This window comes from Schistocerca nitens, chromosome 3 (assembly GCF_023898315.1).
Source record: "Schistocerca nitens isolate TAMUIC-IGC-003100 chromosome 3, iqSchNite1.1, whole genome shotgun sequence".
Lineage (NCBI taxonomy): Eukaryota > Metazoa > Arthropoda > Insecta > Orthoptera > Acrididae > Schistocerca > Schistocerca nitens.
In genome coordinates, this window is record NC_064616.1 from 254,824,214 (window position 1) to 254,850,727 (window position 26,514).

Here is a 26,514-nt window from a genome sequence, read left to right on the forward strand (position 1 = left end):
TAGTGGCTGGTTGCTGTCTTCTTCTTTGTAAGAATTAACCTACATTAACTGTACACAGCCACAGTCTCACCATGTCAGTTTTAGACAAAATAGCATTAGTCATTGGAGATGTGATATGAAAATAATGTTGATATACAATGTGGAAACTGCCAAATATGCTATTTACTTTAGTTTTACTGAAGACGTCCTCCCATGTTTCCTTTGACAGCATAACATTAAACACTATGATTTGTCATCACTGAACTCTGTCTGTTCAGTTATTTTAGTTTTTGGTTCTTGATTATTGTCAATGTTTAATTCAATACACAGGAGCTGAGCATCATGATTGCTGTAACCCATATTTATAATGGTGTTACAGTGTCATTGCTAAGATCATGCTCTAAATTTCACACTCATTTTGCAATGAAGTCCTTTCCAGCACTTTTATTACAATATACAATTTCCTTCATCTCAGAAAATTTCAAAACAATGCATTACTGGACATTGCTTCATTAAGAAAAATGTTTAATTTCATGTCCTCTATTATTTCAAGAAACTAGAAATAGTTATTATGATACACCTTGTATAATGTTCTATACAATCAAAATCATTTGGAATGTGGTGAAACAAAAAATAGCGATGACCATGTCTCCAGTTTCCCACTGCAAATTTGAAAGAACGCACCAATCAGATGAATCATGAATTAGTGTGCAAAGGTTAAATATGAGTGCATCAAGATAGAATACTAGTGCTGTGATGCTTTTATGGAATATATGTCTGAAAATACAGTAATAAATATTGGTTTTAAAAGGAGTGATGAACACAGTTAGCAGGAACGCAAGACCACCACAGCTATGGAACTGGATTATTGCATGACTGAGACCTGCATGTCAAGGGAGAAAAGTGATACTATCCAGGAACTTAAAAGTTTGACTTCAGATGACAATCAATAATAAATTATTGTAAAATGTATGTACACTCCATTTAATTTTATTTCTTAGATTGTTTGAATTTACTTTCTCTTTACCTTGAAACTAAAGGCTAAGTATTATACTATTTTCTACATTGATGAATGTCTGGTGTCAGGAACACTGTGATATGGAATATCCTGTCCCTGCTCGTTCCCTGGCATGCTCAAACATTTTAGTAAACAGATGTCAGCACACTCACATGTAAACTGCAATGAGTCATGCAGCTGGTAGTGTACTGTAACCAGTTTGCATATAATACGGTCAACGGAGCTTTGTGAGCCTTTCTTTCAGCAAATGTTTGAATCTCAGCATCAACGTCTAGTTGCCTTGCCAAATTATATTCATCTGCCAGGGTCCCCAAATCTGTGAGATGTTGTTGATGCATAGTTGATCTAAGCCACTTTTTAAGACAAGCCAGAGAGCTTTCTGCCTTGGGTACGGCCATAGAAGAGTGTAAAAGACGCACATAGCTACTCACATATTTCGGAGAAAGCTTGAAATTTTAAACTTGTTCATTTTATTCAAGCCATGTATTCAAAGTCTGAAGTATGAATAGTTTTCAGGTATTTAATTTCTTCTTCTAAATCTGTTGTGAGATGATTATGGTATGGTATACATTGATAAATAGCTTGCATGTCTCATTGACCTGTTCATTAGTCGTCTTGGACTATTTTCGTAAAAACCCAAATATTTCATCTCTAACCTTCACTGTTTCACATGAAGTTTTCAAGCTAGATAGTAGATTGTCAATGATGACATAAAAACATTTATCATGAATAAATCTTCTGAATTTACGTTTATCACTTCTTTCACACACAGTTTCATCATGAAATGATTTTCTCCTGTTAGTGCATACCTCTGGTATTGCAGGATTAGCATTAATTGCACTGGCAACAACTTTAGATGCAGTGGTGCCCCAATTTTCATGAAGATATTTTAAGTTATTTAATAAGTTCTCAAAATGTCTTACCTCAGTACTGATGGTACTATTTTGAATTTGTGGTGATTTGATGCTGTAGTCAACTGGTACCAATGATTCCATAACAGAACATTTGAAAGAGCTCCCATAATCCAAAAAACCCATACCACAGAAAGTGTTTCAGCTGACAAATTTACCTTACTAAGAGTTTCAACTACAATGTCAGTCTTATCCATGTGAGCTGCAGTTGGTCTTACTGAGCTCTCCAATGAATATCAGACATGGAATATAAAGAACTACCAACCCACTAATTAAGCTTATTCATTATGGATGTTTTAGAACCTGTGACTGTTTATTCATTGTAAATATATAAAACTGTAACCAGTCACTTTTTTGAAATAGTTATTTATTCTTTCCATGAACTGGTTTTCGAGTGTTTTTGGTATGAGCAGCCCATATTGTTGCAAGTCAGCACCCAGCAATGTGCTTGAAATAATTATGTAACTTGTGGAAAACCATCTGAAGATGAGCCTTAAAAGGTTCAAAAACCTGTTCATAGAATGAATGAATAACTATTTCAAAAAAGTGACAGGTTGCAGTTTTATGTACTTACTTAAATTAACACATTGTTTTGGAATTTACCATCATTATGAACTACAACTGAACAGGTTGTAAAGAAGTTCAATAACTCAGAGAAAAAGTATCTGCTCCATGACAACTCGTAGCTGCATGGACACCACATAAGGCTATGACAGGCACAAAGAGAGAATTTTGCAAGAGGATTCCAATGAACAAAATGTGTTAAGGCTCCTTTATAATGCCATTTCATATTACTTCTGTTATCATAACCTTGTCCATGGCATATATTGTTAGGAACTGAGAGTTTCACAGATATTGATCGAATTAAATGTGCAATAGCAACTCCTGTATCCTGATTACAATCTAAAAATTCCAAAGATGAATGTTGACTGTTCATCATGATTTGAATCTGGAGTTGCATCAACAGTAATTGAGTAATACTTCTAATTTTCTTTCTATTCCAAGATGCCACTCCTGTCGATATGGCACAATAAGAAATAAATTTATTCCGAGTACCATCCTGGCAGCTAATGAACTTGTAAATGCCTTCCAGTTTTGTGTTCATCTCTGACCTTGCATATGTGTTTTGCAAGAACAGGATAGTAGTGACTCAAGAGCTTTAATATTCCAAGGAATGTCACATTAAGCAAGCTATAGTTATAGTCTATTTTTTCTCAATAGATCATGTTTCACACTGGTATTAGACACATCATGTAGCCATTTTTATACAGAATAAACACATTCCTTTGAAATTTGTCACTGATACATAATAAGATTTTTTTTTGTAATGTTGACAGATGATCAGTAATAATACTGCTAATAACAAGCATTAATTTATGCAACAGTTTTGGATACAAAAGAAAATTAAATAATAAGTTATTTGTTTTTGCCATACTGCTGAAAATCCTAAAATACATGGATATAAACTGAAAACTAGTTTTTTTAGATAATGTTTGCTTATCCACACTGCAGAAAATTTAGACATTTATACTTGGTGAAAACTCATTTAAATCATATTTCCACCAAATAAACTTAGTATATACAGAGTTGTGACAAAAGTGATGGTTGGTTGCTTTAAAAGAGGGGGCAAGGGACCAAACTGCTAGGTCATCGGTCCAAAAATGATGGGGTAGCGGTAGGCACATATACAGATGGCAGTTGTATCACATACACAAGGCATTGGCGGAGCTGTCATTTGTACTAGGGTGATTTGTGTGAAAAGGTTTCCAACATGATCATGGTCACAAGACAGGAATTAACAGACTTTGAACATGGTATGGTAGTTGGAGCTAGACACATAGGGCATTCCATTTTGTAAATCATTAGGGAATTCAATATTCACAGGTCCACAGTGTTGACAGTGTGCCAGGAATACCAAATTTCAGGTATTACCTCTCACCACAGACAACACACACTTGACTGAGAGCAGTGGCATTTGCATAGATTGCATGCAATAACCACAGAAATCAAAGTGGGATGTATGACAAACGTAACCAGTAGGACAGTGGCACAAAATTTGGCATTAATGGACTATGGCAGCAGGCGACCAGCTCGAGTGCCTTTGATAATAGCACGACATTGCCTGCAATGTCTCTCCTGGCCTTGTGACCATTTTGGGTGGTCCCTAGATGAGTGAAATTGACACCTGGTCAAATGAGTTCTTATTTCAGTTAGTAAGAGCTGATGGTAGGGTTTGAGTGTTACACAGACCCCCCCGAAGCCCTGGACCCAACACGTCAACAAGGCACTGTTCAAACTGGTGTTGACTCCATAATGGTGTGGGCTGTGTTTACATAGAATGGACTGGGTTCTTTGGTCTGAGTGAACGGATCATTGACTGGAAGTGGTTATGTTCAGCTACTTAGAGACCATTTGCAGCCATTCATGGACTTAATGTTCCCAATCAATGATGGAATTTTTATGGATGACAATGTACTATGTCACCAGGCCACAGTTGTTTGCAATTGGTTTGAAGAACATTCTGGACAGGCACTCAGATCATCTGACATGACTCGCATCGAACATTTAGGGGATAGAATCAAGAGATCAATTCATACACAAAATCCTGCATAGGCAGCACTTTAGCAATTATATACAGCAGTAGAGACAGAATGGCTCAGTATTTCTATTTCTACAGGGGACTTCCAATAACATGTTGAGTCCATGACACATCAGGCTGCTGCTCTAAACTGGGCAAAAGGAGGTCCGACATGATATTAGGAGGTACCCCATGACAACTGTCAAATCAGCCTATGTTCTCTTTTGTATTTTTAGCAGTGTTCTTTGTTTTCATTTCTTTCTTTTAGTAAATTTGATTCCACCTGAGAAAGGAAGTGTTTTTCTCCATTTCCAACTGCATTTCACATTTGTCCTATGGATTTGCCAGCAAGTCCTGCTTCACCTTATATCAGCATCCAGAGATGAGATGTTCCTTCATTTTTCTTTTGAAGGTGCTCAGTTCCTTCATGCTCTTTATGCTAAGTGGCAGTCTGTTATAAAATAAGCTTCCTGTATTTGTAAGGTCCCTAATTGTCATTTTCAACCTTTTGCTGGAGTGTTGGGAATTTTCTCTATTTCTTGTGGCTGTGTTCATGAAAATCTTTGTTTAGAGATGCTGTACAATTTACCATTAAAAGAAGTATTATGTCATATATGTACAAAATTGGCACAGTTAATATCTTAAATTCTTTGAATTTATTTTCACAGGATTCCTGTGATGTTAGTTTTGCTATGCATCTGGTGGCTTTCTTTTGAAGTTTCAAAATTCTCTGAATGTATACATCTGCTGCTCCTCACAATATTGGTATACAGTATAGGATTAATGGGAAGGCAAGTCCATAGTACATTTTTAGCAAGGTTTCTGTGTCTACCATGTAGCACATTTTTTTCACCATGAATATATTTGTACTTATTTTGAACATATCTTATCACTGTGGTTTCCATGTCACTTCTACATTTGTCGCACATCTCCCATTAATTTCTGCAGTTATTTCATTTAGTGTTGCTTGTCTGTTCGCACTGATAACTCTATGCAAACACTACTCTTGGTCGTTAAGTGAAGACTGTCAGCCACTGTGTAGTCTGTGATGAGATGTAATACTTGTAATTTGATATTCTTGGCGCACTCTTGACACTGTGGATCTCGGCATATTGAATTCCCTAATAATTTGTAAAATGGAATGTCCTACGCACTTAGCTCTAACTACCATTCTGTGTTCAGTGTCTGTTAATTCCCATCGTGCAACCAGAATCACACAGGAAACCTTTTCACAGGAATCACTTAAGTACAAATGACAGCTCCATTAATGCACTGCCCTTTTATACCTCGTATACGTAATACTACTGCCATCTGTATATGTGCATATTGCTATCCCTTGACTTCTATCACCTCAGTGTATACAGGCTGAGTCAGGAGGAAAGGCACGTGTTTTGACAGGTGATAGCATTAGTGATTCTGAACAAAAAACTTCAAGTGGACATGTGCTCTATTTCGAATGGTTTCCAAGATAGAAAACTTTTAATGTACATTTCTATTTTTTTCTGTATTATTCATTGTCATTGTTTACTACATACCACAGTAGTTTAGAGGAAGTTGAGACAAACATTTTGATATGGGATGCTTGTGGTCTATCAAGTTGGTTAACTACTTCAAACTGGCCCACAAAAAGTACTTAAGCTATGGCACACACATATCATGTGAGATTTCCAATATTCTTGCGATATCTTCATGCAGACTGTTAGTCCTAGTCAAAAAATAAATAGGACCTTTTTTTGTTGCAAATGTAATTTGCTTTAACTGTGTACTGAGATGCATTTTTGTTGGACTATGTGGTTTTTGAGTTATTACATAAAAATCTACAAAAATGATATTAAACGTGTTCTATCTTGGAAACCATTCACAATAGGGCATACGTCCGTATGAAATTTTTTGTTCAGAATCACTAATACTATCGCATCTCAAAGCATGTACCTTTCCTCCTGACTCACCGTGTATACAAGATAAATAGTAGAGCTCCTAGTACAGAGCCCTGAGCTACTCCATATTTTATTTGCAGAAAATCAGAGTAGACATTTTTCTCTGTATTTCTGGATTCATGTTTTATTTCAACACTTCATTGTCTGTTTTCAACAAATATGTTTATAATATCTGCTGAGTTTTCCTCTTATGTCATAGCAGTCAAGGTTTTCTAGAAGACTTTTATGATAGACACAATCAAAAACTTTTGAAAGATCTAGATATATTCTAGACACTTTCCTTTTTATGATCCAGGACCTCAATGGTGTGTGTTATGAAGTTCACCACTCCAATCTTAGTGGATCTCCCATTCCTAAACCAATGGTCTGCTTTTCTGTGAAGTTTATAACTCTGTCTTTAATCACTCCATCTACTATTTTAGACAAAACAGTTGTGATTATTATGGGTCTATAGTTTCCTGGATCCCTTTTTTCCTCCTCCATTGAAATACTGACACTACCTTGTTCCTTTTTAAACAATTTGAGAACACTCCTTTTTTTATTACTAAATTTATCAGGAATGTCAAAGGCTTTGCAAGGTAACTTGCAGAGAGTTTTACCATTTTTGGTGATACACCATCCATAACCCCTGTATTTGTAGTTTTGTTTTGTAGAGTGCCAGTTATTATTGAAACTTCCATTTCATCTGTAGGCCGGAGCTATAAACTCTCAGCCACTCTTTTGAGACTTTCCATGTTCTTTGTTACTATTTTAGAAGTTTCTCTGCTACAACAATACAAAGCTAATTGAAAATATCACACACTTGTTCTGGATCTGTCATTTCTTTCCTGTCACTTGTCATAATTATATTTGTATCTCTTAAGATATGTGAGTCTCTTCTGTTCTCATTCATATAATTACAGACTGTTATAGAGATGTTAGGAGAATTTTATATTTCAAGTTTTTAGTGGCTTGCATTTGCTTCTCTTATCATTCAAGTGTATGCTTTCTTCTTGCACCTGTAAGCCTCGTGACTATACTGTCCTTTAACTTTCTGGTAATTTTCATAGAGCTAAATCAGTTCATCTATAGCTTTCTTAATTTCTATGAGGTACCATTTTTTGTTTGGTTTACCACTAAGAGTTCTGCATATTTTAAGACAGGCTATGTCTATGGGGTGTCTTAATGCATCACAGAGAGATTCCCAGCTCTTTTCTACGCTGGCCTCTATGTACACATCATACCACTTTTAGCAAAATTTGTAGCTTATTCAAATTTTCAAGTTTAGTTTGTCTAAATACAGCCACTATGTTCTCCTCTCTTTTTATATCATATTCCAGTTCAATTGTTTATCCATTATCATCTGCAATAACAGCATTCACGACCTGAACTATTGGTTTATCTGTTGGCATATATGAAAGAATTTCGTCTATTAATGTGCTTGGTATTTCTGTATATCTTGTTGGTGCTTGAGCTAGGTGATTGATATATTCATATTAAAAGTCATTTTTCCTCCATGGACTTTATTTGTACTGCTGCTGCTTCAGAGCAAAGGTCTATGCAGTTTGAAATCTTTTGTGGAGTGCAGTCCCCTACTTTGCTGTTTACGTGTATTACTACTCCCCCACTTTTATGTGCAGTTCTGCAATAATATGTTACATTTTTGTATCCAATTGGACTGAAAACGTTTAATTCGCTCCCATTTAAACCACGCTCCATCACTATGAAAATATTGGATACTTCAGCAGCTAATAATTTTGATGCAATATTTAGAAATTGATTTTTTTAAAATCTCTTTCTGTATTAGTTATGTTGTTTTTTCCTGCCAGTGAGTACCAAAAATTTTGCTCCTTTTGTGCTGGCTTCCTGTTCCTGATGCTTCTTCTCATGGGTCAAGTGCTGCCAAAGCTGCTCTGTGATTGAGAATTTTGTGCAAGTCATTTTTTCTGTGACAGTTTTGCATTTCTTGTCACATAAAAGTTTTTCCTTTGAAATTTAAGTGGCTCCCATGTTTGGTATTTAGGCATTTGTCCAGTTTACCTTAATCCACTATTCCACAGTTTCCAAATGAAGCCCACCTCAATTTCATTTTATTGTTTGTTTTTTTTGTACCTCCTTGTTGGCACATGAATCATATTTGCTACCTGTGAGGTAGCATTATAACATAAGGGCTCCCATGTAAGCTGGCTATTCTACAGAAGAGCATGGCCAATGCAGCCCACCTCTTTCATTTCATTTCTTTACTTTTACAATTTTTCCAGGACAAGTATACATACATACATAGATATATTTTATTTTGTGTTTACTCTTGAATGCAAAATGTTTTCTGTATGTTTCATGTAAAAAAAACTTGTGATGGAATCAGAAATGCCTTATATTTAAATGCTGTTAGAAATCCTACCAGTACAGTACCAAATTGTACTGACAATCCATGGCTGCTGTTGTGTAGGCTACATTTGTTGAGGAAATGTTTTGGAAGGGTTTGCAGCAACATTTAAAGACAGCACATTTTTGACTTCATGGAAATATTTTTCAACCAGCTCTTATGAAAGTGATGGTTTAGCAGTATTCACACTTGTTAGCTCTTGCCGTTTCTGGAAATGGAACTATTATATTCTTCTTAAAGTTTGTGTGTATTTTGCCTTTTTCATTCCATTTATTATCATCCATTTCATTACACCATAAGCAGGGGTTACTTTGAACACAGAAAAGACTGAACATCTTTCAGAAAATGATTTTTAATACTGCCTCTCACTCCAACTTTAATGAAGGTAAATTTCGCTTGGGGCAATGTTTTCTGTGCTATTTCACTATATTTTGGTGTTCTTCACATATGATTTTACCTACTAAAATGACAGCATCTTTTTACTAATTTAACAACTGATATAAATTTAGTAAGGTACTTACAAAGATTAGTAGGCTGTATGTGTTTAACCTTAATCAATACTGCTGTTTTACCCTTTATGTTTTTACATATGTTGGTCAAGAACATTGCATTACGTTTCCTTATGTCTTGGCTGTAGAAGATTGTTATGAATGTCATATTTTCAAACATAAAATGGGATAACATTGATCAATGTTCAAAGTATACACATAACACAAATTTCTAATGAATCCCATTCCTTTTTACGCCAAGATGTTGTTTTACACAGCTACATTTGTTATTTTGATATTACATTATTTATAATATGTGTATTTATTTATTTCAGTGCTAAAAATTACAAGAAAACATGGACACAGAGATGATGCATACTGATACAAGAATCATTCTTCAGAAAACTTCGAAGAAACTATGAAGACAGTCAGGAAATGAAGAATGATACTGAGAAAGGCCAGAAAACATTTTAACATTCCACTAAGAGATCTCAGCCACACAGTAAGAAATAAATTTTCTCACTCTATTGGACAGCTGTTAGTATTCTCTGTTGATGAATAAAATAGCTTTGCTGGTTATGTAGAAACTTTAACTGACAGGTTTCTCATTTGACATGTAGATTTAAAGATGATGGCTAATGTCAATTTAATTTTACAGAACCATACAGTTGGGCCTATCATGTCTCAAAAGACATCATTTCTATCCTGATTGGGCCTTGGTCTTTCTTAAAAGGCACAAATATCAACTGTCTCAACATGAGTAGGAATATCTCAACAAATAGGTCTCCTTTATCTGCTGCAACCATAAATCAGCACCTTGATAATTTGAACGTTACACTAAAAAATGATAATAGTTCTGATGTCTCACCCAACAATTTATTTAACTAGCCTTTTCCTCACATCTTCGGCTGAGTACACATTCAACACATATATTTAACATGTCACCTCGTCCCACCTCTCTGTGTCCAACTCTTGCTCCTTCCGTCTCTCTGTCCAGCTCATCTTCCCGCCTCTATCTGTCCATCTCCTCCTATCCACTCTTCATGTCTATTCATCTCTTTCTCCCTCCTCTCTGTGTCCATCCCCTTCAACCCCTCTGTCTGACCATATCTTCTTCCCCCTGCATCTGCCCATGTCATCCTCCCCCTCTCTCTGTACATGTGCCCCTCCCCTCTCTCTGCCTCCTCCTCCTCTCTCTCTCTCTCTCTGCCTCATCCCTCCTCTCTCTCTCTCCCTCTCTCTCTCTGTCCACCTCCTCTTCCCCTTTTCTCTCTGTCCATCTCCTCCTCCTCCTTTCTCTGTCCATCACCTTTTTCCCCCTCTCTCTGTGTCCATCAACTCCTCCCCTTTTCCCTATGTCCATATCCTCCTGCCCCTGTCTCTCGGTCAATTTCCTCCTCCCCTTCCTCCTCTCTCTCTGTCCATCTCCTCCTGGTGCCTTCTGCTATCCATCTTCCACCCACTGTCCATCATGTCCTGCCTCTCCTCTCCCTACCCCCCCCCTCCTCCACCCCACCCCCCCACTCTCTGTTCATCCATTCCTCTATTCATCTCAATCTTCCTTCACACATGTCCATCCACATGTGTAGTCTCCAGAAAACAGGTCAATAAAGCAGGGAAATACTAATAACCACAACATGCCTGTAGTGGCAGGCAACCTACATATTAGGGGCATGAAATTTTTTTTTTTCCACCCAACGTTTTGGCTGCCCTGCAAAGCAAATTGATAAGTAGGCTGATACTACTCAAACTCCAGTGTTAGGGAGGAGATCTTGGACATACACACATACATACATGTTGTTTTATAAAGGGTGGTTTAGCAGCCCCAAATAATTTGTTTTATGCTACCTCCACTATGTCTCTGTCAGGAACAGCAGGATAGCCCATAATCGATATACATTCCCTCTCAGAGGTTTGGGAAACTGTTAGCAAATGGAATCGTAAAGTAAAAAACTACAAGTGACAATTGGCCATGAGTTACACAATATTTTTGGTCCAAGACATATCTTACTTCTGCCATTCTTATTCAATTTTTCTTTGTGTAATTATCGATGTAGTCATACAGGTATTGGATGTCTCTGTAAGTTCATTCTGTTTATAGTACTTAAGCTTTGAGAAATGGTTTCTAGGTTATATACTGGAGACTTATTAGTTCCACACTCCCCATTTTGATATCTCGTGTTAATTTTATAGTTTCTGATGGTGAAACACACTTTATAAGGCAATATTTCTGAACCATTTATGAGAGGTTAAGTAATGATACAGATGTAGTATGGGTTACATGAAACAAATCAGTATGGGCAACTGAATTGCCCTGTATACATATAGATTATGATGAGACCAAGTTGTCAGATGACACTGGCCAGAAGAAATTCATATTCATGTGAGTGAGCAAATATACAGTTAGAATCTGTATTAGCACTAAGAGCTTGATATAAGTTATGTTCTGTGGTTCAAACACAGGTGCTATGTTGATAGCATATGTCGCATATAATGACGAACAGATGTTGTCAACTTGGACAGAAGGTGGTCCATCAAACACAAGATAAAACTGTAGTAAGAGTAGCTGGTTCAACATTGTCATCTACACTGATTGGTTTGAAACAGTATTTGATCCAAATGTCAGAATTATTCCAGGGAAAAACGTCCTAATCAGCAATAATCTGAACAGACACTTTAATGCAAGTGTTCTATAGCTAGCACAAGAAAGTGGGATATCATTCACTTGTCACCCAGCAAATGGTAGTTACTTGTCTCTTATGGCCCTTTAAAACAACAGTGGAGGAGCATATTTGATCCCTGGAACACCTCTTTAAAGAAGAAATCTCAGTCGCTGAGTAAAGACCAGTTTCCATGTTTACTTTCAGAGCTGTATGAAAAATTGTACACAACTGAGGAAGAGGATAGTGCAAATCCAGCTGCAGGAGTTTGAAAAATGTGTTATGTATTCTTACAACCCTAGTAAGGTATTTGTGAGACTGCATGATGGAGATTCTGATCAGTTCCTAGAAAATGAAGAATTGCCCATTACTATTCCCATGGTCTCTGAAGCAGTAATTAGTTTTCTAAAGAAAATGAGAGGAGTTAATGAGCTAGTTGAAAGAAAGAGCAGTAATAAGAATATTAATGTCGTACCAGGGAAAACTATCAGTGCAGAAGATTTTTAGTAGGTACTTCAGCCCAGTTGACAAGAGAGGAGACTATTCTTGAGGAAGACAATAACGCCACCAGCAGCAGTGATCAGCAACATGTTTCCTGTGATCATGATAATGGAATGCAAATTGCATATGATCTCACAGACTCTGAATCACAATCAGTACCATTATGTGCAGATGCTAATAGCGTTCTAACAGTTGAAGATTTTTGTTTGATTGAGTTTCATGTGAAGAAATCTGTCGAACATTATATTGGTAAAATTCTAAAAGCTATCCAAGAATACGAATGTTGGGTCAACAAATGACAGTGCATTTCTAAGAAGAGAGTAATAAAATTTCATTAAAGTTTTACTGGACTACTATAGCTGACAAAAGAACTGTCAGTAAACAAGATATTCTGAGGTCACTAAGTGCTTCAAGTTTGGCAGGAGAGGATTTATAATATTCCCGGAGGAGGATCATAAAACAAATGGATACATTCTTTGTATGTTCCACATTGATTTCTGTGGTTATTTCACACAGTGTTGCGTGTTTGTTACTGCAAATAACTCCGTACAAACGCTACTGCTCTCAGTCATTAAATGTAGGCCGTTGGCATCTGCGTTGTCCGTGATGAGAGGTAATGCCTGAAATTTGGTATTCTTGGCACACTCTTGACACAGGATCTCATAATACTGAATTGCCTAATGATTTCCAAATGGAACATCCCATGTGTCTAGCTGCAACTACCATTCTGTGTCTGTTAATTCCCATTGTGTGGCCAGAATCATGTTGAAAACCTTTTCACGTGAACCACCAGAGTAAAAATGAAAGCCTCACCAATGCACTGCCATATCAGAAAATGTGTCCTGCAAACTTACATATGGTGATTACATCTGTCTAGTGACCCAACAGACCGGTCACTCAGAGGCAAAAGAAATAGACAGAGGACTTTCTTACATTACATGAGTATGTCAGAAGTTGGAAGATAAAACCAAACCCACCGAAGACAGACATTGCAGCATTCCATCTGAGTAACAAATATGAAAACTACTGTCCACAGATAATCTTCAGAGACATTGTATTACTATGCAAGATCAATACAAAGTACATGGACATAACCTTGGATAGGTCACTTATGTATTGCCGCCATCTTCAGAAAACAGCTGGAGAAATGAAGAGCCACAATAGTTTACTGTGAAAGCTAGCTTTTGAGAACTTGTATGGAACTGATGCAAACACTTTGAGAACATCACTGGATTTACTTTCTTCACCAGCTGACTACTGTTCAGGCATATGACTCAACAGGTCCCAAGCCCATTTAATATGGAAACTGAAATATTCTTAAAATTTGTCATTTAAGTGATCATCTTTGACATGCCATGCACATTATGTCTGGTACACTTCTGCCTATGGCTTTTCAGTGGCTCTCAGTGTTAAGCAATATTACTCCATCTCACTTAAGAAGACAGCTAACTCTCAACCATTTACGTACAGGAATACAGAATAATCAGTCTCTTTGCATGTGCAAGATCATTCAGTAAGGTTCTGCAATCTAATCAAAATCTTATCAACTAAGCTGGAGAAGTGCCATGAGCCTGTTAGCCAGAGCTTTATCTGGCTTCTGCCTGGAAATTAGAGTGATCGTCTGCACTCCAGACAGGCTTCTTGCAAATCAAACTCCTGGGCTTCAGTTGTCCCCATGTCACATTACGGAATCTGAGCTGAATCAGATGTGGGACAGAGAGAACAGCTGTTACTCTCTAATGCTGAGAATAGTGAGATTCTCCACGTCATGACTGCAACAAGGTGGCAGCAATTTAGTGGTTGGAAAAAATGGGTGGTGATCTTTGATTGTTTTACTTTAATTTATTTAACTATTTGTTTGTAAATTGTTAATTTTCTGGTACTTGTGACTGTTAGTGTGCATCAAGCACTAAATTGGTCACATCATATCTACATCTGACATGCTTCAGTACTGCAAAATTGAGGTGAATTTGTATTTTTATTTCAACATAGAATTGTTAAACTGTAAAATTCACAGTCTTGTTTGAATTGCTCACCAGTTTTGGCTTAATAGACCCCATCAGATCTAAAACAGAACAGTAATACTGAGGATGGAAAATTATAAACCACTTTTCTTCTGTGTCACTGCATTTTTAACATCTGATGATCCCTGTAAAGTGAAAACTCATTACTTGTTGAGTTAAATTAAAAGGACTGTGAATTCTAGAGTTTATTTAGACATCATGGTCACAAGCATCCTCCAAAGGTCAAAGCATCTTCATTTCATTATAACAGTTAGTTTATGATTAACTGTTGGTGCATTAATTCTAGCTACAATATTTATTATGAAAATTGAAATATAATCTTACTCACATATAGAAGAGCCCAGGAAGAAAACTTTTATTTTTGGATGTCTAGATTATATTTTCCTGTTTATTTTGGGAACTCATGCAGCATTTTTCAAAATCATTATTGCTTCATTTATAATGATTATGACTGCTACAATTCATGAGAAACATTTTTGTTACTAGAAACATAATGATAGAGTATGTGAACTGAGAGATAAATAAATGTAAATATTCTGATTTCCTTGAAAATATTCCTACAATAATTCTCATAGCTATCTCCACAGATCACATCCATATCTCATTTTTGAAACATAACACATTTTCAGGTCTTACATCATTTGCCAAGAACACCATTCTGTAAAACAGTAAAGAGTAAAAACATACAAAGTATGACAACTTATCTATGAGTTATGTGGGGGAATAGCTTGTTAGGTTCAACATCCTGAATTGATTTTTTGTCCAGTTGAGCCATATTCTCATTCCATCACAAGACATTGTTTACTTGTTTTTCATTTTAATTACAGGACCTTGCAGGCTATTATTTACAGCATGAATCTGAATAAGTTTTATTTTTGGAACATTTTGGTTGATGCTGTGAACTTCTTGTGTCTTGTGTATCTGGATTATTATAGTTCCAGCTACATTTTATGCTGTGGAATTTTGATCCTTGGTCAGTTTGTCAGTTTCATCAGCAAATGTCACAATCTGTACCTCTTCATTTGCCAACACTGATATATCATAAACATTAAGTCAGGTAATATGAGGAACTAATTTTGAGAAAGTTCCATCTCATTGTTCTCCAGTGTGAGATATCTGTACATGTTCAGGCAACTCTTCGTTGCATGTTATTTGAATAAAACTGTAACCAACAACAAGCATATCATTGATATGACAGCATGGAACTATTTTGAAAAAGTATTATAATTTATACATACAGAAGCTGTTCCAAAATAACAGATAATGCCAGTTGGACACCTTTCTCATCTGTTTCTAAAAATTTTCATTAATGAGAGAGTGAGAGAGTACAATTTAATATGTGGAGTATCATCTATGAAAGCAAATTCTTTAAGGCTTCAGCAAACCATTGTGCATAATTAGCCAAAGTTCTACATTATGTACTTTTGGCACAGATTTTGAGATCATAATGAGTCTTGTTTATTTATTACAGTTCTATCCTCCCAAAACTGAAACATAAAGTTGTGGGTTAGTCAGCACTTATATTCAAGTTACAGAATTTATATACATAAAAGATAACAATAATAATTCTTTCTCTATTTGGAAATAGGTTTAATGACCCGATTACAAGATATTTGAAGCATAGGAAGTGGGATGTTGTGATGCTACAGTGGGTGGTACAACAGCACTGTTGCAAACATGCCTAGATGATATGGTGAAAAGGGTGTGACAGTGATTGCGACAGGTGATGATTCAAATGATTGAAGATCTGTTCACATTGTGAAGTCCAAGTAGTGTTCATTTAGAAGTGCTGTAATCACGAGTGTGTCTGGGATGGATTGTAGATGATACTTAATCTTCCCATCACTTTTTGTTCAAAAGGTTCAGATTGCTCCAAGCACTATGGGACTTAACATCTGAGGTCATCAGTCCCCTAGATTTAGAACTACTTAAACCTAACTAAACTAAGGACATCACACACATCCATGCCTGAGGCAGGATTCGAACCTGCGACTGTAGCAGCAGCGCGATTCTGGACTGAAGTGCCTAGAACCACTCGGTCACAACGGCTGGCTCACTTTTTGTAATTTTGTGACGTTACAGGGTGCATTGATTGTTGTGTGAGGATTCATGTGCTGCAACCTTCCTTCTCTGATAATGTAGTGAACTCTGACAGGAAGAATGAGTACTTCCATAGATTGCAAGCCAGACATGTCTACTTTAAAAGTGAGCCAAGATTCATGAATGATCAATCACAATGACCTCAGTAATTATGGTGTCATTAAGGTACCATAATATATACAGTGATGCATAACATAAAAGTGTTATTTTAGAGCAGCTGAAAACTATCTATTGCATTGGAAATGCAAAAAGGCAGGCTACAATAACACTATGACACACAGAAAGTATTGAAAACACAAATTTACACCATCCTTCATCAAAGGACACATGAAAATAAACTTTGTTCTATTGATATTGAATATGAAATGACCACATATCAGATGGGAAAGCAACTCTTCTTGGCATAACAAGGGATACAAATCAGCAGTGGATTGCATGAGGCATGCTTCTTAAATAAATACGGTTTTGAAATAAAAATAAAACCATTAGACTTTTCTTAGCAGTTTTATTTTTACAATAAAACCTGTAGTTTAAACAACTTTTTTACCCAATTCCCACCAACATATGACATGTCAAGAAGTATACTTTCTGCAGTTGTTCCCTAATCAGGTGGCAGATTTCTACGAGGATGCTACTCAAAAGCTTGTTGTATGATGGGCTAAGTGCCTTACCATTGGTGAGAATTATGTAGAAAATTAGATTAAAGTACATGCTTTCATGTAAAAATAAAATTGAGAAGAAAAGACCACTTGTTTTATTTTTATTTTAAAATTGTACTTACTCAAAAAACATGCCTTGTACATTGCAATTATCTTGAGTTACTGGGACTCTCCACTTACAAGAGCAGAAATGACATTGTCTGTCAAAGTAAAGGATGGAAAGTGTTGAAAAATACCTACTGTGACAAGACATTTGTGCTCCTCATGAGCTATGTCATGAAGGGTGTATTCTTGGGCATGAGCTCTAGTAAATCCTAGGAAGGAAGATCTTGACTGAAAATGTTTGAGTACTTGTATTTATAAACACTGTGCATAATCTATTCAGTCCATTAAATAATATAACCTCAGATACAACCACACATCACTAACTACTGAAGACCCAAAAGAATTAAGAGTACAGTCCATAGATGAACAGATATCATTGATGACCTGTTGGTAGCTGAGTGTTTCAATTAATTATCATTTATCCTAGAGAAGCTGCATGGTCATCAATGGTATCTCTTCTTTCGAGAACAGTTTCTGTCTTCATATATATAGTTAAAGGCTACCCAACCATTGACCTTTGTCTGTGCAAATGCGCACAGGTTGCCCGAACTCTTACAGGAATCGTCACCTTAGTGTGTGCGAGTAATGAGCGGATGGGCAAATATCTATTAGGTACATTACATATGTAGATTGTGGACAATTGGGAACGTGGGTCTCACAGGGGGCATGCAAGGGATAAGTCCTTGCCGTCACGCTGTTCATCTGTTTCCTCGGTGGCTCAGATGGATACAGCGTCTGCCATTTAAGCAGGAGATCCCAGGTTCGAATCCTGGTCAGGGCACACATTTTCAGCTGTCCCCATCGAGGTATATCAACAACACCTGTCGGTATCTGAGGGTTTCAGTTAATTATCATTTATTCTAGAGAAGCTGCGCGGTCATCAAGGGCATCTGTTCTTTCGAGAGCAGTTACTATCTTCATATATGACTGTATTTTGTTTTCCTTGGACATCACTAATTTATGCACCAATATCCCTGTTGCAGAATCTCTAAAGGTGGTTCAGAATATCTTATTTTGCATAATAAAGCAGATTTATCATTGGTGAAGGAACTTGTCAACCTAGTAAGCCACTCTCTTTCATTTAATTATTTTTCCTTTAATGGACGTATTTTTCATAAAAATGATGGCTGAAATTTTGTCTGAGATTTTTGTAAATGGTCTGGAATGCAAATTTTTCATGAGGCAGAATGAGCTAGTTAATAAGACTGTACTTTACAAATGTTATGTTGACAATATATTCATCATTTTTAATGGGAGTAAGGATGAGATGCTTGGGCTACTAGAAATTTTTAACTCTTTACACCACAATTTTAATTTCAGTATGGAGTTGGAAGTTGAGGGTTTTCTTAACTTTTTGGATTTACAGATAAGTAGGAATGGCTAGTGTTTAGAATATGAGGTTTTTCATAAGCCAACAACACCACATGTCATTATTACTGTGAATTCTAAGCACCTGCCATCACAGAAGAAAGTATTTCTTGTTCAGTGTTACAAAGGTTAAAAAATTTTCACTTTACCAGGAGACCACCGATAGGAAAATAGCCTCCATGCCAATCCAAATGGATCCTGAGAAAGTGATATTAGGAAAACGGGTAAAAAAATTCTGTCACAGACTCACAAAGGGACCGGACTAAAGAACAAAGAAGTTAGATATGTTGCTATGATGTATGTTGAACCACCCTCTGTGAAGATTAGTAATGAGTTTAAAATGCATAACATGATTGTATGTTTCAGTGCTGTTAACAAATAGGGGAAGCTCCTCTGACATAGTACATGTCAGCATTTTAATAAATATTGCATCTGGGGGAGGGGGGGTTGTCTAAAAGATTAAGTGTGTAAGTGTGGAGCTTGTGACGTCTTACATCAGACATACTGTGAGTGAATTCAGAATGTGATATAGAGAATGTGGTTACTCTACATGTGGTAGTGCACTAGGAGCTCATTTATGTCAGTGCAGAAATCAGCTTCATGACATTGGAAACAATTTATAGATTCTTCATTATGAGGATAGAGGTGTTTATTTTGATATCTTGGAAGACCAAGAAATTTTTGTAGATAGATGGCGCTTCCATGACCAGTTACTTAATGAGCAGATCAGTGGAACAAGAGACTGGTTGTTTCATATTTTTGATGTCTTCAATTGCCTTTTGAAGTAAAAATTGTGCACCCTTTGTGGCCACTGTTTATAACACCAAATGTGCAGTGACTTCTGTTGCAATTTGGGGTTTATTTTTATATGCTGTAATTTTCACATATGTAATATTTGCTATAATATCTTACACCTTTTTATGCCTTTGAGCTTTACTTTAGTCATTGTTAGTAATCTGGATATACAACTTATATTAAATTTCCTTATGATACTGACAACTCCGACACCTGGCGTTGTGTTAGCCTAATGTGTAATCCATTAGCCACAGCGTGCGTTAACTGCAGCTCTGGCTCTGGTACATTTGGCTTCTGACTGTGGGAGTGGAAAGTTATTGCACCTGATATACCATATGCATTTCTTGATGTACAGCATTTACAACTGCCTCTTGAGGTTATATAATCACATATGGTATGTACATTTTTGCCAATTTTGACATCTTTGATGTTTTATTATTTTTGTACATTTGTGAACCTAGCAATTGTGTATATTTGTATTTGTGTTATGGGAAGAGTTTGTAATGCCAAATTTTAATTGCTGACAGGCCAAACATGTTGTGAATGTGGAAATGAAAAAAAAAACCTCCAAAAGCAGCAACAAGATTTTGCTAGCAACCAATGAGCATTTTTAGTCATTTTTATTATATCTGTCATGGTTGCCTAACTCTACCAGGACTTTCAGTCTGAAATAAAACTAATCTCTATGCCACTCATCTTTGCAGTGGTGTGAGAAGTAAACTGGGACATTATTTATATATCCTCTTTAGTAAAGGAACATTTGAAAACTAGTTTCAGCATTTCTGCTATTGCTTTGCTGCCCTCAGTTTCAATTCTTGTCCCATCCATGGGCGTCTCGACATTAACTTTGGTGCCACTGATAGGCTTTACATATTCTCACAGTTTTTTTGGATTCTGTGAGAGATCTTTTGATAAATTCTCCTACAGTAGACAGCAAAACATGCATCATGATTATTCTGCTAGTTTCACTTCATCTGCATACTTCTTTCTTGCCGGCCGCTGGTGGCCGAGCGGTTCTGGGGCTACAGTCTGGAACCGCGCGACCGCTACGGTCGCAGGTTAGAATCCTGCCTCGGGCATGGATGTGTGTGTTGTCCTTAGGTTAGTTAGGTTTAAGTAGTTCTAAGTTCTAGGGGACTTATGACCTCAGCAGTTGAGTCCCATAGTGCTCAGAGCCATTTGAACCATTTTGAACTTCTTTCTTGATAGCAGTAGTGCATGTTTAAGTAAGAAGTGTATTGTAAGCAAGCTTTTCAAACAAATTTGGAAGAATGGTTGAAGAGAAATTAATTTATATTTACAGTGAACTCATGTTACTGAAATATTTAATTAATTCTTCATGGGGTACATTATTTTTCACCAACAGGTAACAAAACTAGTGTAATGCATGATTAATTCTTGACATGATTTCACTAACATACTCAGTACACTGTTGTACTGAGAAAATAAGGAGTGTTTTAATAATTTCATGAGGTTTGTAGCTTTAGTGGAAGCTAATGAAAATTCCAGACAGATTAGGACTATATCTTAGATCACAGCTTGAAACTTAACCCTTATCTTCCGTGAGAAATGCTGTCACTTAATATGTGATTTGGGCATGACTCATAGCTCAAAGCTCCAATTTCACTGCACCTCTCTCCATTGAACCTCCACATAGAATTTCCTGTGTAACGTACTGGGTAGGCACTTTTGATAAAAAATGATGTAGTGGAGAAAGCTTTGCAATAGTCAAAGAGATGTTTCCAGAATGGAATTTTCACTCTGCAGTGAAGTGTACATTTTGCTGAAAGTTCCAAGCAGTAGGGAAGGAAATATGTATTTATATCTGAATGATTTTGCCCTATATCTGTTGTCTTTCTAAATTTGATGTTGTAGACCCAATATTTGGAATGACTGTCTTTTTCAGTCAGAGTAATGAAAAATTTACTGATATCAGTGGATACTGACTGCGCGTAACCAGAGCTACTGAACAGCTTTGCAAGTTCCAAATTTACACCACTGTTTCTCATTTTTAATGACTGTCCATATATTGTTCACTCTACTGTTTGACCCAGTATATTTGTGTACAAAAAGGTGTGCTATTAACTCATACAATCACAGTTTTGATATGGTTGTGATGGTTCACAGTTTAGTTCTTGAGTTTTACAAGTTTCTACACCTGTTCAATTTCTGGTTGTTCCAGATTATGTTCCTATAGCTGGAGCACATAAGTAAGCATTACATATAGTTCCAAAGCCTCTTGGAAATAAACTGCAGCTCTCAGTTTCATAAGTTAAAATACATCTTTTATTTCAATTTCAGTTACCTATACAATATGGTACTTCTATCATCACTGAAGGGATACTGCAAATTTAAGAAATTGGAAGAACTAGAGTGAAACTGTTGAAGCAGCATGTGACATTTTAGGTAATACTCTTTGCAAGTAGGTCCTTGCCTCCTGCATCCAAATGAAAACTATGGTGTTTTTGAGGAAGGACGATCACCTTAATTACCCATCAGTGATGTCATTAGTGATGGAGCACAAGCTCAGTTGGGGAAGTATAGGGAGAGGAACAGACCATGTTCTTTTCAAAGAAACTGTCTTGGCATTTGCTTTAAGCCATTTAGGGAAACCACAAAAAATCTATATATGGATGATAGGGTAGAAATCTGAACTGCTGTTCTTCCAGATGTACCAGTACACCAAACCCACTGCACCAGCTCATTCGGTGTATTTTTGTAATTTTGCTTAACCATCGAGCAATCATGTTGGATAGTGAGTCAACCAGAGTTAATTGTTTTGCCCTTAATTCTAATTACTTATTGTTGGACTGTTGGCAGTTGCATGTGTCTTCAAGTTGGACATCTGTTAGTCATCTGTATTGTTGCTGGATTTGTAATGGGGAAACATTGGCAATTTGTCCACGCTCTGACTGGTGTACAGAGTCAACAACACGACTGGTAATGTAAGTAAATTATTTTAAATTAATTATTTATACCATCATTTTTATGGGTTAAAATCTTTCATTGTCAAATAAATTTCATTTTTGTTTGTAATTTTTGAGCTCATTTCAAATAAGAATTGTCAGAGGAAGAAATTGAAAAGCTTCTAAATGACTATTCTGATGGGGAGGAAGAACAAATACAAGTTAGCAATTGCAACAATGAATCAGAAATATAAGTGGGTCCTTTAGAGAGAAATGAACATATAAATCTTGAAGAAGAGGAAATGCAATCTGCTAAGAGTATCACGCAGGAAGTGACTGCATTCACAACGTTATTAGTGAGGACATGAGTGGTTCACCTGTGGAATACACCAGCTCACATATTAGAAACCTGATATCACAAAACAAATATTCTAGAAACAGGTATGTAAAGGAGACTTTGAGGGCAGAAATTTGTGCTCTTATGGGAACTCTTATTTTGATTGGCTTGAAGGGTGGAAACAAAACAAATGCTGAGGAACTTTGGAGTAATGATGACATTGGTATGATGATTCTCCATGTGTGTGTGTGTGTGTGTGTGTGTGTGTGTGTGTGTGTGTGTGTGTGTGTGTCACACAGTCAGTTCTCATTTCTCCTCAGAAGTGTGAGACTTGATGATAAAGTGACAAGAACACAAAGGCATGAGAAAGATATATCAGTAGTGATATGGCCATATTTGGATAAATTTGGTACATACTGTAAGGAAAGCTATAGTTTGGCAGAATTTGCAACCATAGATGAGATGCTGGCACCTTTTAGGGGAAGATGTTCATTTGTTAAGTACACACCAAACAAATCAGTCAAGTATGGCTTGAAATTCTTTGATGTTTTCAATGCCAAAACATTCTACACAGCATAAGTAGAGTTTTATTGTGGAACACAAGCATATGGCCCTTACAATATGTCAAATAAACCAAATGATATTGTGCATCAACTGGCAGAAACTCGGCATGGATCCAATTGGAATATTACTTTTTATAGTTGGTGTACTAGTTATCCATTGTCAATCTCACTTTTGCAGAAACACATCACTTTAATAGGAAATCTGGAAAAAAAAAAAAAACTGAAATCCCTCCAGAATTCCTGCTGCTGAAATCCAGGTATATTGGGCCTTCAATGTTTGAATACCAGAAAGATATTACAATGGCAACATATGTGCCCAAAAAAATAAATGTGGTGCACTGCTTCACAACATGCACAGTGAAGGCACAACTCGTGAAGGAACCAATAAGACACACAGTATCATGGACTAAAACGTGACAAAGGGAGGAGTTGACACAATTGAGCAGATGCGCAGTAAATAAACTGTGGCTCATGTAACTAGAAGATGGCTTTATGGTTTGGTTTACTAAATATCTCTGCCATCAGTGCCCAAATATTGTTTGAGTACAGTGCAGAAAATCCAGGAAAACAAAGGAAGATATTTTTGAAACAGCTGTCTCAACAACTTATGAAAGCTCGTTTAGTTACAAGATCCCACACTCCTATGCTTCCAAATGGCCTCAAAATATTTTTGGCACCTTATAAATGGGAAGAACCTCAGCAACTGGAAAAGCCTCCAAACAAAAAGAAGAGTCACTGCATTATGTGTAGCAGAAAAAATAATGTTGTTACCACAGTTTGTTGTTGTTAATGTAAGATGTTTGTGTGCAAAAATCATTCTTCCGTTCTCTGTGAAAAGTGTGCATGTAACACTGTGGATGATCCAGAGGAACAGGATGAGTGAATTTGTGTATACATAATAACAATAACAACACACCTAATAAATAACCTGAATATGATGTATCAAGTGCTGTAGAAGTAATATGCACTACGAAATGAATGTAAACCAAGTGTGATATGAGATTATAATGAGTGTTAGAATTTGTTGTTGATTAAAAGAGTGGGTTACTTGTATTGGATTTTTTAACTACCTATCAAGAAGAAATAATGTTCAAACATTAAAATATATGTTTATGTATGTAAAAAGCCAAGTAAAGCCACTTTTTTCAGAACCATTATATTAAGCAGAATTTTTCATGCCCCTAAAGAAAGCAATGGCTGGTTGATAGAGTTAACCATACGACCACTGATGTTACAAAAACTGGTACGATGGCTCGAGCTTTAATTGTAGTAGCCACCAGAAAGATCATGGGAGGCGCACATTGGCACGGCGCGTCACGGGCGGTAGTTGCCGCAAGTAGAGTCCCGTCCACCAGAGGGCACGCAAGAATTCGGACGCGACCTCTGCCGGCGTAACAACAAGAACAACAACAACAACAACAACTCCAGCAGCATGGGCCGTGCCCAGTCAGTCAACATCGGGCATGCCTAGGACACAGTCCCGGTCTACGCTAAGTGAAGTGCGACGTAAACGTGAACAGTGTTACTACACAATTGGATCCCATCCTCGTCGCCAATTGTGTAGTAACACTGTTCACGTTTACGTCGCACTTCACTTAGCGTAGACCGGGACTGTGTCCTAGGCATGCCCGATGTTGACTGACTGGGCACGGCCCGTGCTGCTGGAGTTGTTGTTGTTGTTGTTCTTGTTGTTACGTCGGCAGAGGTCGCGTCCAAATTCTTGCGTGCCCTCTGGTGGACGGGACTCTACTTGCGGCAACTACCGCCCGTGACGCGCCGTGCCAATGTGCGCCTCCCATGATCTTTCTGGTGGCTACTACATTAATACTCTGGGCAGTTGCTATCACCTAAGGGATGATGTAAAGGTTAAATCCACATTCCTTTGATCTGACCATTGGCTTCTGGTGCTCTCAAATATATGCAAAACACACCTCCATAAAAAAGTCTGCTTTTGAATGAGAAGAATAAAAATATGGAGGACAGAGATGTCCCTATTTTGGTAGACCATTAGACCCCATAACAAAAGTGACTGATCTCAATGGGACCAGAATTCTAAGAAGCAGTACAATTGTTATGAGACTGATTTGAGCAGAAGAAGGACTAGGAGACAGAATGGTAAGAGGAAACTCCCCATAATGATCATATTGTATGACATTCAACAGCTTTTGTTACTCATGTCCACCTACTGAGGAAATTGCCATTACAGGTGATTTTATTCCATACAATGTTAATGTGAGCTTATGGTGGATGACCTTGCTGAATGCAATGCTGCATAAACAAGCACCTAAATATACATATACACATAAAAAAAAAGTTTTGCACCACCTCGGTTCTGAGAGTTCTGGAACCTGTACAGAAAATTGGGTTCGAGATCAACATAAACATCATTTCCAGCCTTTTTATTGCTCATGAAAACCACACATTGCATGTTGTACCACCATACAGTGAGACTTTCAGAGGTGGTGGTACAGACTACTGTACACACCTGTACCTCTAATACACAGTAGCATGTCCTCTTGCATTGATGCATGCATGTATTCATTGTGGCATACTATCCACAAGTTCATCAAGGCACTGTTGGTCCAGATTGTCCACTCGTCAATGGCAATTTGGCATACATCGCTCAGAGTGGTTGGTGGGTCACGACATCCACAAACAGCACTTTTCAATGTATCCCAGGCATGTTTGATAGGGTTCATCTCAGGAGAACATGCTGGCCACTCTAGTCAAGCGATGTCATTATCCTGAAGAAAGTCATTCACAAGGTGTGCACAATTGGGGCACGAATTGTCGTCCATGAAAACAAATGCCTTGCCAATATGCTGCCGATATTGTTCCACTATTGGTCGGAGGATGGCATTCACATATCATACAGCCATTACGGCACCTTCCGTGACCACGTCGGCCCCACATAATGCCACCACAAAACATTCCTGTAGTAGTTGGTGTTAGAGCTACACCTTTTTTAGATTGAAGTCAGCTGATAGGTATACCTGCTTAAAGGAAGTCCCTCTGACTAAGGGCTCACCTTCCAAGGATGTAATGTTTCCAAGTAGAGAAGGAATTAACATATTTCATCAAAATATAAGAGGTATTAGAGATAAAGTTAGTGAACTGCTTATAGATGTTGACTCTGAAATTATTGGTATATCAGAGCACCACTTAAATAATTTGACAATTTAGAAGCTTCCTTTACCAGGATAAAGGTTAGATGGCTGTT

At 37.1% G+C, this 26,514-nt stretch overlaps 1 long non-coding RNA gene across 1 annotated transcript; it reads left to right on the top strand.

Moving 5' to 3' along the window:
- The first annotated feature begins 563 nt into the window (after positions 1–563).
- Positions 564–22,407, top strand: LOC126249564 (uncharacterized). The gene is made up of 3 exons (XR_007545613.1): positions 564–948; positions 9,612–9,778; positions 22,309–22,407. It is a non-coding gene; the product is annotated as an uncharacterized LOC126249564 (long non-coding RNA).
- The last annotated feature ends 4,107 nt before the right edge of the window (positions 22,408–26,514 follow it).